This window comes from Astatotilapia calliptera, chromosome 17 (genome assembly GCF_900246225.1).
Source record: "Astatotilapia calliptera chromosome 17, fAstCal1.2, whole genome shotgun sequence".
Lineage (NCBI taxonomy): Eukaryota > Metazoa > Chordata > Actinopteri > Cichliformes > Cichlidae > Astatotilapia > Astatotilapia calliptera.
Window position 1 is genome coordinate 1588160 of NC_039318.1, and position 13357 is coordinate 1601516.

Consider the following 13357-nt stretch of genomic DNA (forward strand, 5'->3'; position numbering starts at 1 on the left):
TACTGCATTTATCATCAAGTGAAACAATCTGTGCCGCAGATCTGGACACTACATCAGAAATACGCGTCACCATCATCCACACACTATTCCAATTTTATTCAGAGAGGGAGGTGAGATACTTTCATTTTTGGGGGTCTCAGAAATTTCCAGTTTCTCTTTAAAAGCTTATCAGATGAAAAATCCAATAATTAAAGCAATGTACAGCCTGTTAAATATAACTCTTACATATTGTCCCACCTACTCCTAATACATGCATTAATTTAAATCGTGTTAATAATGACCTCTTTTGAATTCAAAGCAGAGGGAGTTAACAGTGTCATTTGTTTTTGTAACAGACAAAAAGTTACAGGTTGGGTGGATGTCCTTTGTGAGAGTTATAACTAAACTGATTCCAGTATTTTAACTTGATAGCATGATGGCCATACACTGTAGCTGCTATATTACAGAATCAGACAGTGTAAAGAGGTGGTGGTGTGAATGCTGGAAGTGAGGTTATTTCTATACAGTAAGAGAGGATCACATCCATTCCTCTAGAATCAAACCTTTAAGTTGCCTCATAATTACAGTGCCTTGCAACTAACAAAACAACTTCTTTTTTATAAAGCAGCAAACTATTTTCCAGGCTAAATGATGAGCTTCCAAATTAAAGAGAGGTGTGCAGGACTTGTGGCATACAGTGATGCTGCAACAGTCAGCTGGTACATCAGCTGCTCTATGCTGATGCTGCAGCAGCTGGACACTATTCTCAGCTTCCACCTCTGTGACAGTTCGTTCCTACACAGGAAACAAGTCTATGCTGGATTTTGTCCAACTCTGCACAAACCGAAATAGCCCAGTAGGGGGCACTCAAAGATCTTTAGGTGTTTGGTTTTCTTCTTGTGCATTAAACTCCAAAGTAATGAGGTAAAAGTTACTTTTTCATACAACAGCTTGTGGATTTACTGACTGGGAATAAAGAACAGAGTATGTGGGCAGTTTTATTTTTCTTAATATTTAGTAATGCAGCTGTGTTCTTACCACGGCTTCATTGTGATTGTTCAAGTGCATTTTCACTTTTTTTTTCTTCCACAACCAGCTGTTACCATTGGTTTGTAACTGGGGCTGGAAATCTGGCATACAAACTGGCATTTGCCTGGTGGGCCTACGCACTGGGCCAATTGGTCGATATAATTTTTTTCCTCTTTGTTGTTATAATCATGCAGCTTACAGGATGGCGTGAAAGCCCCTTAAGCACTGACAGCAGCCCACTGGTTCAGTTTTACTACTGACAGTAGATTGCCCAATTAAATCTCTTAACACAACCGGCCTCTCCCTAACCTTACCTGTGTGCTCGTGCACCTTGTGTAACACAGTTTAGTGTTGAAGTGGATCATACAGATAGACAAGGGGAAAAAAGGTGGATCTGCTACGACAGAAAACAAAACCAGAAATATAAGGAGCAAAAGGTGGAATGAACATGGTCAGGAAATAGATTGAGATGTAATGGGGAAGGCTTTAGGACACAAGGGATCAAAGGGAGGAAGTAGCAGCAAGTGCTCTTCTTCTCTCTTTAGATTTAGCTGCCATTCACACGCATTGTGATTATTTTGCCCTACAGCAGAGATTCAAGGTACAGATGCTTTTTTTAAGTCAGCTCTTTTTAATTAAGTTTGATGAAATGTGTCTGATGTTTATTGTACATTGCTTTTTAGTAGTGATTAAGAGGACAATAATTAAGTTGTGTAGTAAACATAGCAGTCAGTTGGAGGTGTGGTAATTCAATACATTCAACAGATAAAAATGTGTTATTTATGCACTGACATGTAATTTATATCAGAGCAGGCTGCACATGAGATTGTGTTACTGTTTTTCTTTTCTCCTTTTGTTGCTCTTCACTGCTTTATTTTAGAGTAAGAGTTGCATTTTAAAACAGATTCTTTTGCATTTGGGTTTGCTTTTATGTTAACTGGCTCAGGTGCAGCATTAGTTGGGCAATGTGCAATCCCGGAGCTGGGACTCACACAATATAGAAATTAGGCCTTGCATAGGTGCTTTTGGTAAACTGATTTGCTGTGTCGGCTAAGATGAACAGGCACATGGCTCAATACAAAAGCAGGGCACAGAGAGGGATGGACAAGAATACCAGAGGCACAAAACACCAGCTGCTGGTAGACCGAGCAGTCAGCTGAGACTGCAGGACCAGACTGACCAACCTGTGGATTGATTACAAGAAGGCCTATGACTCAATGCCCCACAGCTGGAACCTGGAATGCCTGGAACTATTCAAGATCAACAGGACCCTGAGAGCCTTCATCAGGAACTCAGTGGGGATGTGGCGTACAACACAGAGGCCAACTCCAAGCCCATAGCACAAGTCACCATCGAGTGTGGGATCTACCAAGGAGATGCTCTGTCCCCACTGCTGTTCTGCATAGGCCTGAAACCCCTCAGTGAGATCACTGACAAGACTGGCTACGGATACAGATTATGGAATGGAGCCTTCATCAGTCACCTCCTGTACATCAGGTACCCTGATGGGATGAAAAAAAAAACTGGCCAAAGGAGGAGATAGAAGCCACTGACATCAAGACAAAGAGCTCCTGACCCTGAGCATGTATGCTAAGCAAAAGGAAGGAGGCCGGGGACTGGTTAGTGTAAGCATGTGGTTAATATAGAATAAAAATAAATGATGTTTAATCATTAATCAAAATTAATCCACAGTTCCCCTGTGATCAATCTGCATAAACATTTTAATTGTTTGACAGCACTAATATATATTATATATCAGTGTATACTTCCCTATTAGCATATAGGCTTTTTAAAAGTTGAGCCTGTGCTAAAGGAAAACTGTTCAAATTCTCTTTGAATTTAAGCATTTAACATTCTTTGTGTTTATTCTGCATTTACTCATTATATTGCATAAATGTCAGTTACAAGCTTTTTAAATAAAGTTGAAAAAATGTAATTACAGCCAGACTATTGATCAAGTAATTGTGATCAATCGCGATTAATTATAGAAAATTGTGAGATCAGTTAATCAGATAATTTTTTTTCAATCTATTGACATCACTAATATATACATATATGTGTGTGTGTGTGTGTGTGTGTGTGTGTGTGTGTGTGTGTGTGTGTGTGTGTGTGTGTGTGTGTGTGTGTGTGTGTGTGTGTGTGTGTGTGTGAGGACTAACAAGAAAAAGAAAAACAGTAAAAATCTTAAACAGTCACATCATGACAGTTCATACAGTCGTGTGAAAGAAGTGTTTGCCCCCTTCCTGATTTCCTATTTCAGTAATAAACACCTACATTTAGAAAGTGTGTGTTGCATACTTGTGTCATCTTTGTCTAATATTTAAATTTACTTGATGATCTGAAACAAAATAGGAAATCAAGACGATAGCAAACACTTTTTCATGCCACTGTATGTCTAATCTTTAGCATCTCTAATTTTCCTTTTTTTGTATTCTTTATTATTGTTATCATTTTTATTTGATTAACAAAGCACAGTGAAAGCCATGGGGTGTAAGAAAACAGTAACATTATTAAATACTAGATAACTAGAACTGCCCATATAGTCTGTGTGTTATTAGTATTGTTATAGTTGTATTTCCACCAGCTGTTGCAAAAATAACTTTTACCACAGTCACTTTAAGTGACCTTGACTCATTATGTGAATTCTAAGTGTAGTTGTGAGAGGTGATTTCTCAAATTAGTACGTTATTACTACTGTGTTACAGAACAATGCAATCCCCTATTAGCTCCAATGACATTCTAACTGAATATAACCAATAAACTGGCTGAAGCCCAGAAAGTGGTGAAAATCACACATAAACATGAATCCCTTGTCTTAGATTCACTTTCCTGTAATGTGGCAAAAGAAAGCACTGAGCATGATTATGCAGGGACTGTTGTAATGATGGACCGCTTTATATCTTACCAGGACTGTTTCAGAAACCTGAGATGTAGATGCATTAATAATATTCCATTTTAAGTTTTATTTATTGAGGTCTTAAAAAGGTCTTAAATAGTAGTGATTATTTCTTAAATCATGCAGGAGCCATACTGCACACTTAAAGAGAGCCAGTTTCAGTGAGAAGCTGTGCAGAGATCAAGAAACATCAAGGAATCTGTAAAATTTGAAAAACATGTGAATAAATATTTGGAAAATAACAATTTTCTTTTATTCAACTTTTTGAAAAATATGCACTGTGCAAAGTGCAAAATCAGACTAGGTTGTATTTTCTTTCCAAGTACAATAATGCAGCTGTAATATACTTCAAATGCACATGTGCCTCAAATGCCTTTTAGTTTTCAAATAGAAGAGTCTTTCTTGCTGGGCGGGGTTGAGGGTGGCAGGGACAGAGTGGAGCTTGTGGCCCTCTGTAGTGGTCTTCCTATAATACTTTACTGTAGATATATAAATATGAACGTGCAGTGACTTTGGATAAATTATACACATTTCAAGTCACAAAAAGAGACATATTTATCCCACTTTCCTCAGTTTTTGTTCTTTGTGCAGCACTGGAATAGAAATATCCAACATTACTGTTAGTTTGAAATGGAAGCAACAGCCTCCACAGAGTGAGATAATGCGTCACAGCAAGCATACTTTCATTCATGTTTCATTTTGTGTTATTGTGTCAAATATGGTCGCTTTGACATCAAAATTACATTCTCTACTCTTTCAGTCGTATCACCTCCTCGTGATAAATCAATGGTGATTTTTTTTCCTTCAGTTTCTTCCATTTTAAGAACAATCACTGTAATTATATCAAATCTATTATATGTGATATAAATGTTAATATATTGCTAATTTGAGTGGCCTGTACCTGACTGGCAGCAGCGGTCTACTTTAATGTTTGAGTTCACTGCCTGTTTATAATATCACTGTAACTGCTGAGCTTCTCTGCTGTTAGTAATTAATCATATTTGACAGGCCGATCTGATATTTCCTACGTGATCTTTCCAGGACGTCCAATCAGCTGCCAGCATCTGCAGGCAAATGCGACCGTGCCAGATGCTGAGATTACTCTCCCTTCGCTGTCTTGTCTCCCTTCCTCAGTCATTTGCTCTTCTGAAAGTTCACTGGCTATGAAGTGATAAAGACAGAACACGGACCGATTGCTTAGGAAAATGTGATCACTTGGTCAAATTACACATTTATTGGGTGCATATAAGGTATGTTATAAATCTGCAAAAATGCAACTTTATTCTATTTATTTTCCTATTATGTGCATAATATAGTGTACACTGCATAAACCAGATACTGAACTTTTAATATATATGCAGCCAACACTGTAAGAATTTGAACCATATTTTCTATTTCTTCAGGCTCTACTTCAGCAAAATCAGCCAGAAATGAAGTGTCTCATCTCCAATTTGGTGATTTTACCGCAGTATTGAAAGAACTGAGTGTAAAGTATGTCTGTGGTTCTCAGTCATCAATCGTAGTCTTAACAGAAGAAAAGCGTCTGGACTTCTTCAGGTTTCTTGAAGACGTTTCACCTCTCGTCCGAGAAGCTTCTTTAGTCCAGGTGTGTGAGCAGTACTGAAGTCCGTTACTACTTAGAAAACAACACATTTTGCTTTTTGTAATTTTGCTGCATAGCACCAAAGATTTGTGTTCAACACTCTCGAGGAGTGTGTGTCAACATTCCCTCCGGGGCCGGCTTCCTCCCACCGTCCAAAGACATGCAGCTTGTGGGGATAGGTTAATTGGATAACCCAAATTGTCACTAGGTATGAATGTGAGTGTGAATGGTTGTTTGTCCCTGTGTGTTAGCCTTGCGACAGACTGGCGACCTGTCCAGGGTGTACCCCGCCTCTCGCCCTATGACAGCTGGGATAGGCTCCAGCGCCCCCCGCGACCCTGAAAAGGATAAGCGGAAGCGAATGGATGGACTCTCGAGGAGGAAGCTGTGTCATCGTCAAAGGATACACTCAAGAGATGAAGATACAAAAGCCCGAAACTGAGGTTATTCTGAGTAACTGTAATTTTGTTGGTCCGGTGTGAGAGGGTGGAGCGCTACTGGTGTTTTTTATTCAACTGATGTTTTTTGTACTTGCTTTGTGTCTGAGTGAAGTGTCCACCAGATGGTGCACTCACTTCAGCCTGTTACTCTGGAAGCTTCCACCCTGGGCATATATTTGAGTTCTGGATTGCGTTCTGTTTGTTCAGCTCATTACTGGCCTAAATCCCAGTCCAATTACCTGAGGATAAACAGGAGCAGAGGTGGGGATGTGCTGTAATGCTGTAATTTGACTGATTATCCCTCACACAGCCAATAAATGATGAAGTTCTCCTTTCAGCAGAAATGATGAAGATTTTACAAGCCTTTGCTTGCTTTGCTTTATACATTAATAACATACATTGTAATGAACAAGGAAACAGGTCACAGGCTGAAGGAAGTGAAACACTTTACCTGCAGAGATCTGCTACAGAGATGCATTTTATTGCTGCAAGGCACGCTGTCATAGTCATGGCCCAAAGGGATCAGGGCCACCACACTAAGAGTGTCAGCTCCTTTTGCATGAATTATCTTCTGATTTTAACATTTATTGTACAGCATTTCTTTTAATTTGTTTTCTAACAAACTACCACAGCACAGGGCAGAGTGTAACTGTCACAGCTTGAAGTTCTTCAAACACATTTGTCTGCAGATTCCTTTAAAGGTGTCTTCCAAGCATGGTTGAAAAATAATTTGCGTCTGATACCGAATCCTCCTTCCTCATTAAAAACTATGAACAGACAAATATTGCTCATTTATTCTGCATCACTGGAAGTCTGTTTTAAGTGTCTACAGTGCTCTGGTTGCAGTTACCTTTTGGATCAGGGCTCAAAAATCTATTCAATTCTATTCAGTTTATTTATATAGCTCCAAATCACAACAACAGTCGCCCAAAGACACTTAATAATGTAAGGTAAAGATCCTAAAATAATACAGAGAAAACCCCAACAATCATATGACCCCTGTGAGCAAGCACTTTGGTGACAGTGGGAAGGAAAAACTCCCTTTTAACAGGAAGAACCAGGCTCAACGATGTGCAGCCATTTGCCGTGACCGGCTGGGGCTGAGTGGAGAGACACAAGACAAAAGACACGCTGTGGAAGAGAGCCAGAGAATAATAATAACTCATAATTAAATGCAGAGTGGTGTATAAACACATGGTGAGTGAGAAGGGGCGGGATTCTACGGTGACAATCTGAGCATCGCATGTGCTGAAAGCCACACATGGAGAAAAGGACACGCACTAAAAACATCTGTGGTCTTGAAGAAAATACATCTTGTGTTTGTTGAATAGCTGCAAACAGTGGCAGCGATATAGTCCTGATCCTGCTCGTGGGTACAATATGTACATTTATTTTAATATCAGATCATGCAGACATCGTTTATATCTGTAATCAGTGGATAAATGACTCGGTGCAGCTCTCATTAAGCATTATATGTTGGTTTTCAACATTTGTAACATTTTGATATGACTGTTTTGTGCAGCCCCAAACCATGAAAGAGCCTCCATTGTGTTTTCAAATATCAAATTTGGATTAACACTCTGTGGCAGCTCTGATTTTCAGTCCAGGTCTTGTGTAATTTGGCACACATCAGCCGTGCCGCCGTCTTTCAGTTCCTTCAGAATAGCTTCTTGATAGCCACCTGAGCGCATTTCTGATGAGGCTGCATCAACCGAAGGCTCAGATGCATCTCTCAGGTCCTCTTTCGGATATGCTGTAGATCGCCTTTTAGGCGTGCATCTTCTTGTTTTACCTTCCACTTGTTCCATTTCCTCAATTGTTTAAGGACTTACTGCATCCCATGTCAAGATATGCATGTTAAGATATGTATGTATCAAAAACTGGAGACAGTGAGCTGGTGGCATTTTTTCCTTTTGTTTCTCTGTTGCCTGGGATCTTTTTATCTGTATTTAATAAGAACAAACTTAATAAGATGATAAATATATCCAGAGAGATTGCAGGTCACCGACGACACGGTACAACGATGCGATGTATCACAGCCTCTCTTTGGTAAATTTGAATGGATGCAGTCTGGACAGAGGTCAGGATCACACCAGGTTAAACTTTCTGATGTTTCTTGTGTTGCTTTCATGCTATTGCAATGGGTTGTTGCTGTTATTATGAAGGACTTTGTTTATGCGTGTTATGTGTAATTGTGATTCCTTCTTTGCTGTAGTTGTATTTATCTGGCAATTGCCACCAAAACAAATAGAATTTTTGAAAGAACAACAATAAACGGAGCATAAATTCTATCACTGGATTATTAGTATTCATCGATAGAGGTGGAGCTCATTTTTATCACCCAGTTTTTTCATCCAGTAATAATCATTAGTGCCAGTTGTACTCAACTGGCACTAATGATTATTTTCATTTGGTTTGTAAATAATAAGAGAAATAGTGAGAAATGTTTCCACATTAAATTATCTATCAGTTAACATTATGGTCGATTGATCACTTAATTGATATGTCAGCTATGTTTGTATAATCTAATTTTTATGTATAAAAATCCCAGTTTATAAAGTAGCCAGTAACTAAACAGCTTCAGACAGTGAAGTGAAAAGTATCTCCCCTCCTGAAATCTGGAGTAGAAGCAGAATATTGTATGAATTGACTTAAAGGTGCTAAAGTGCAAGTAGCATAAATCTGCGCTTTATTGCAGTACTTTAGTATGTTTACTTACAAACTTCTATAAAGTAGTTCAAACTGTTCAGCTGAAGAAGTAAAGTGTCAGTATGCAAACCACAGCATTTGATAGAAAGTGAAATCCTGCCAACATGTTCAGACTGAGGTTGTGTTGTGGTTTCACACAGTTTTACTGTCGCGCTTGTTTCACAAATGTTGGCTTGTATAATAAACAAGAATCCAAACCCAAAAACTTGACAATTAACTTTGTTCTTTTTGACATTTTTTTACAGTTTTGATCCATGATTTCTATTTTCTTAACTGCTTGTTCAAGTTAGGGTCAAATGAGGGTAAAGCCTTCCACAGCGCTCATTGGGTGAGGAGAGGGTTCACCCTAGACGGGCTGCTAATCCATCAACACTGCTTAGACTCGCACAGAACATACAGCCAGGGTTAAAGCTCGCAACCTTCTAGTTGTAAGACAGCAGAGCTAACCACTGCACCTCCAGGTTAATGAGATATGTAAATAGATGAGAAATTAACTTGACAATAACCATTATGACTGGACTATCACGTCTAACGTTTGATAACAAATGAGCCTATCAAGCCAAATTTATTGTTGCTGAATAATTATTAGAAATGTAAACTGACAAAAAATAAATAAACTAACCCGGATTAGAGCTTTATTTTATATTTACTGTAAATGTCACAGAGCTGCAGTCGCTTTCTGAAATTAAAAAGAGCGACTGAATGCTGCTTTCTGATCGTTTTACAGCCGCAGGGAAAATAAGAAAAGAAATGTCCGTTTGCTGTTTCAGCACATGAACCGATTTAGTGAATGAAACAGTCATGTTGAACAGAAACATTCACCGTCAAACGGATGGACACGGGCCGTGTGGTCCCCGTGTAGTCAAGCGGTCATATTATTGTATTATTGTAGGGTCTTTGCTTTACAATATAAAGTGCGTTGAGGAAACTGTTGTTGTGGTTTGGTCCTGTATAAGTAAAACTGCACCGAACTGCTTCCTCGGGTTTTCTGACCGGGAATGAGTCCAGTGGTGCCGCACGCAGCTGCTCTCGGTCCTCCCTCCCTCCCTGCTCTGCTCCTCCTCGTTGTACCGCTCACCGGTGAAACACAGTGGGCCGGACTGAGAGGGCGAGAGAGAGAGGCAGAGAGAGAGAGAGAGAGAGGCTGTGCCTACGACGCTGTGCCGGTGCACCACGGGGTACGCATTCAAACTGACCAGCGCGTCTCTGTGGCAGCGCAGACACTCCTCTCTCCACACCATCCAACACTGAGCAGCCTCACTGCGACTGAAGCTGGTAGGTAGACTCCTATTTATTTTACAGCTCTGTTTACAATGCATGAGACAGCGGAGCAGAGATTTGCCCCGAACCCGCATACCGCGGCATATTCTCGGGTTAATCTCAGCCCTGATGCCACATTTCCACTCACCCGGCTTCGGTTGCAGAGAGCTTTATATATATATATATATATATATATATATATATATATATATATATATATATATATATATATATATATATATATATACGTCCCCAGATGTCGCGTTTTCCAGTGGAGCTCACCGGAACGCTCTTATAGTCGTTCATACTTCACCACAGCACCGCATCCAAAGGGCAGTTCAGACTGAAAAGAAGGCTGATAGCGGAGCTTCCAGGCTCCACGTGTGAGAAGCAGACAGCTGGTGCAGCCTGTGGACCAAACGGCTGAAAAGTTTCATTAGAAGTCAGTTACTCGGTGTGAGTGCACGGACACCTCTGCAAAACGCGCACGAGGGCGATAATCACAGACGCACTTTGAACTTTTCACCTGATTTCTAATTAAAGTTTCTGCCTGCAAAACGCTTTGCTGAGACAAAGTGAGCAGGAGCGAATTAAAGGTGAAAAACGCCGCATTAAAAGAGAAGTTAATCGGCACAGAAATCTTTGTGGATGTTATTCTCTTGTATTTTTCAGCCTTGGATAGGAAATTTCTTTCAGCCGTCACCAAATTTCACAGAGCCGTGACTCCAAATCAGACCAACACTATCTCCAGGCTACGCGTAAAACAGATAACTGTAATTCAGCGACACACTCAGATGCACTTTAATTTTCTCTGTGTGTCCATACGTAGCAGGAAACGGGCGAATAAGCAGGGAGGATCGGCACACGGTCTAATGTGACGGTCGCTGTTAAATATGACAATGTCCCCATGAGGAGAGCGCATCAATCAGACGTTTCTGCATTTATCAGCCGCTCCACTTACACTAGTGAACACTGATGGATCCGTGTGAGCGCTGCAGGGCTTCTCTCCTCTCCTCTCCTCTTCTCTTCTCTTCTCTTCTCTTCTCTTCTCTTCTCTTCTCTTCTCTTCTCTTCTCTTCTCTTCTCTCCAATTACCAAATAGACTAGGGGCCCATACAGTGGAGATAATAAAAGCATTGTAATTCTGTTATGAATTCAAACAATGACAAACAAATTGAGCCAGAAAAATAGTAAATAGCACTTGTATCTATTTTCACAGTCAACTCATCAATTTTTTGCATCTTAATTATTCCTGTAAACTGTGATCTTCACTGCAGACAGTATTAGTCTTGTCACCAGAAGTCTTGACCCCCATTTTTAATCAGACAACGTTGTCATAACTCAGATGATCTAAAGGCACTTTTGCAGAGAACACAAAAATCACGAGCTAATGAGTTTTGGCTGCAGGAAATGTTTTTTTCTGTTTGGACAGAGTCTGTGAGTGAAAACTTGTGAACGTGTAAAACAGATTGTGTGGGCTCGAGTGTGCACGAGTCCTTCTTCTTTCTTGACCCCCCATCTTACAAAATACAGGAGTTCCTTTGTTAGGCTGTGTGACCGGTTTCTTCTCTGCAGTGTGTGCTGAAAAACAGCATTACACTCACATGAGGTTCAGTACACTTTAAAGCACAGATACATTTTGGGGTAATGCTCCTGAGGTAAAGTACGCATAAGCAAATCAATTTAAACTTAGAATTATTTAAGGAATTCATGAAATTCATTTACAGCTTTTATTTTGGAATGTTTTAAACAAGATTTTGAATTGGACATTACAGAGAGAGGTGGCCGATATGATCTCTGTGAAATTTACTGGAGCTAGTCTGTTAAAATTCAGCACAATGAAGCAAAAGACAACATAAATGTACACAATTAGAAATCGTGAAAAAATGGCACCCATTATTTCTTAAAGTGACAGTAATCCACTGATGGTTTTCTGTACACCCATAAAAACAGGGACACACATTCAGGCTAAAACAGAACAATACTGCAACAGTGGAGTGAAGACTGCTTTTATTGCTTTCCTGCTTTCCTAGATATGCTTGTATGTTGATGTTAGCATGTTTCCATCAGACATCCACCTTTTTCACACATAAGTTAAATGTTGCTGGGAGCTGGTAAAATGCAGCGGAAGAAAAGAGGATTTTCCGGTGGCAGAAACACTCGCTTTAAAATAACAAAGGACGAGACTCTATGAGAAACATTTTCAGAGACAAACAGGCTGTCCACACAGAAGTTGTCTCCAACATGTTGTCAGTCTCGCGGATGTCTGATGGAACAGATGTACATTAATTTTAATCAATACGGCTGTCTCACTGGCATGTAAATGTTTAAGCCTGCGCTCAGATTGAATTTAGTGCTGTGTGAACAAACTCAGCCATTTTATTCATTTAATGAAACCAAAAGTCCCGTTTAAAAGAAACTAAACCAAAAACGTTGAGGTTTTCATGCAGCAGAGCATGTCATACCGAATGCAAATAGGTGCATGTAAGCTCACCTTCCTGGTAAATTACTTTGTAATTGGAAAACTGTCTGAGTAAAAGACAACGTTCTTTCCTTACGATAGCTTTCCAGAGCTGTACAGTCCCGTCTCTGTCATCGCTCAATTACTCGTCACACTGATACCAGCAGGCGCGCACCATTTCAGCGCCTTACACTCTTTTAATTTCAGTGTGAATGCCCTCAACTACTGTGATTGTGCATTCAGCGGAGCACGTACGAACCCACTGTGGGCCAACATTTCCAGTGTAGGTACAGATGCTTCTTCTAACACGCTTTCATATTTAAATGAAAAGCAAAATGAATTTGTTAAGCTATGTGTCAGATATAGTTTTGTTTCAGCGTTCAGAAACCACCCTACATTTCAGAGATTACTGAGCTGCTGATAGCACCAACATCAAATAATAGCAGCTAAGGTTGAGCCATAATATTGAGATAATGGTGGCATTTATTACCATAATATGATTCAGTGACACTGGTAATAATATCTTAAAGTAATGAATGAATTGCTGGTTAAAAGCAGCCAATCCCAACACATCCTTGTGTCTGAACAGTGCAATAGGTCGACTGCAAATTACTTTCAAATAACATATGCAAAAATAGAAAACATGGGGTAAATTAGGTCAGGAGATTAAAGGTGATTTTTTCTGACAGGTAGCACACTACAGACAGGTTTCAGTACTGGAAGTAGTCCCTCGGCTTGGATGAGGTGCAGCCTGTGTAGAAAATGCAGAGAAAACACACATGACACCTGCTTACCTGCAATATTCTTACATGGACTCACTTGGAAGTCATGCACACTTTGTATTAAAGAGCTGTAACCTGTCAATCTGCTCAAGCTGGAGAATTATGTCGCTGTTCAGTTCAGGGCTCAACGCAACATGTGGAATCAATATGCTGTATTTGGCTGCAGACTAGCTGGTGTAGCGCCCCCATCAGGTCGTA

General features: G+C 39.9%; 1 protein-coding gene across 1 annotated transcript in view; it reads left to right on the plus strand.

Annotated features, from left to right (window-relative positions):
- The first annotated feature begins 9784 nt into the window (after positions 1 to 9784).
- mpped1 (metallophosphoesterase domain containing 1) overlaps positions 9785 to 13357 on the plus strand; it is a 98736-nt gene continuing 95163 nt past the window's right edge. The window contains exon 1 of the mRNA XM_026146499.1: positions 9785 to 9931. The gene's annotated coding sequence lies outside the window, so the exon portion shown is untranslated. The remainder of the gene's footprint in view (positions 9932 to 13357) is intronic.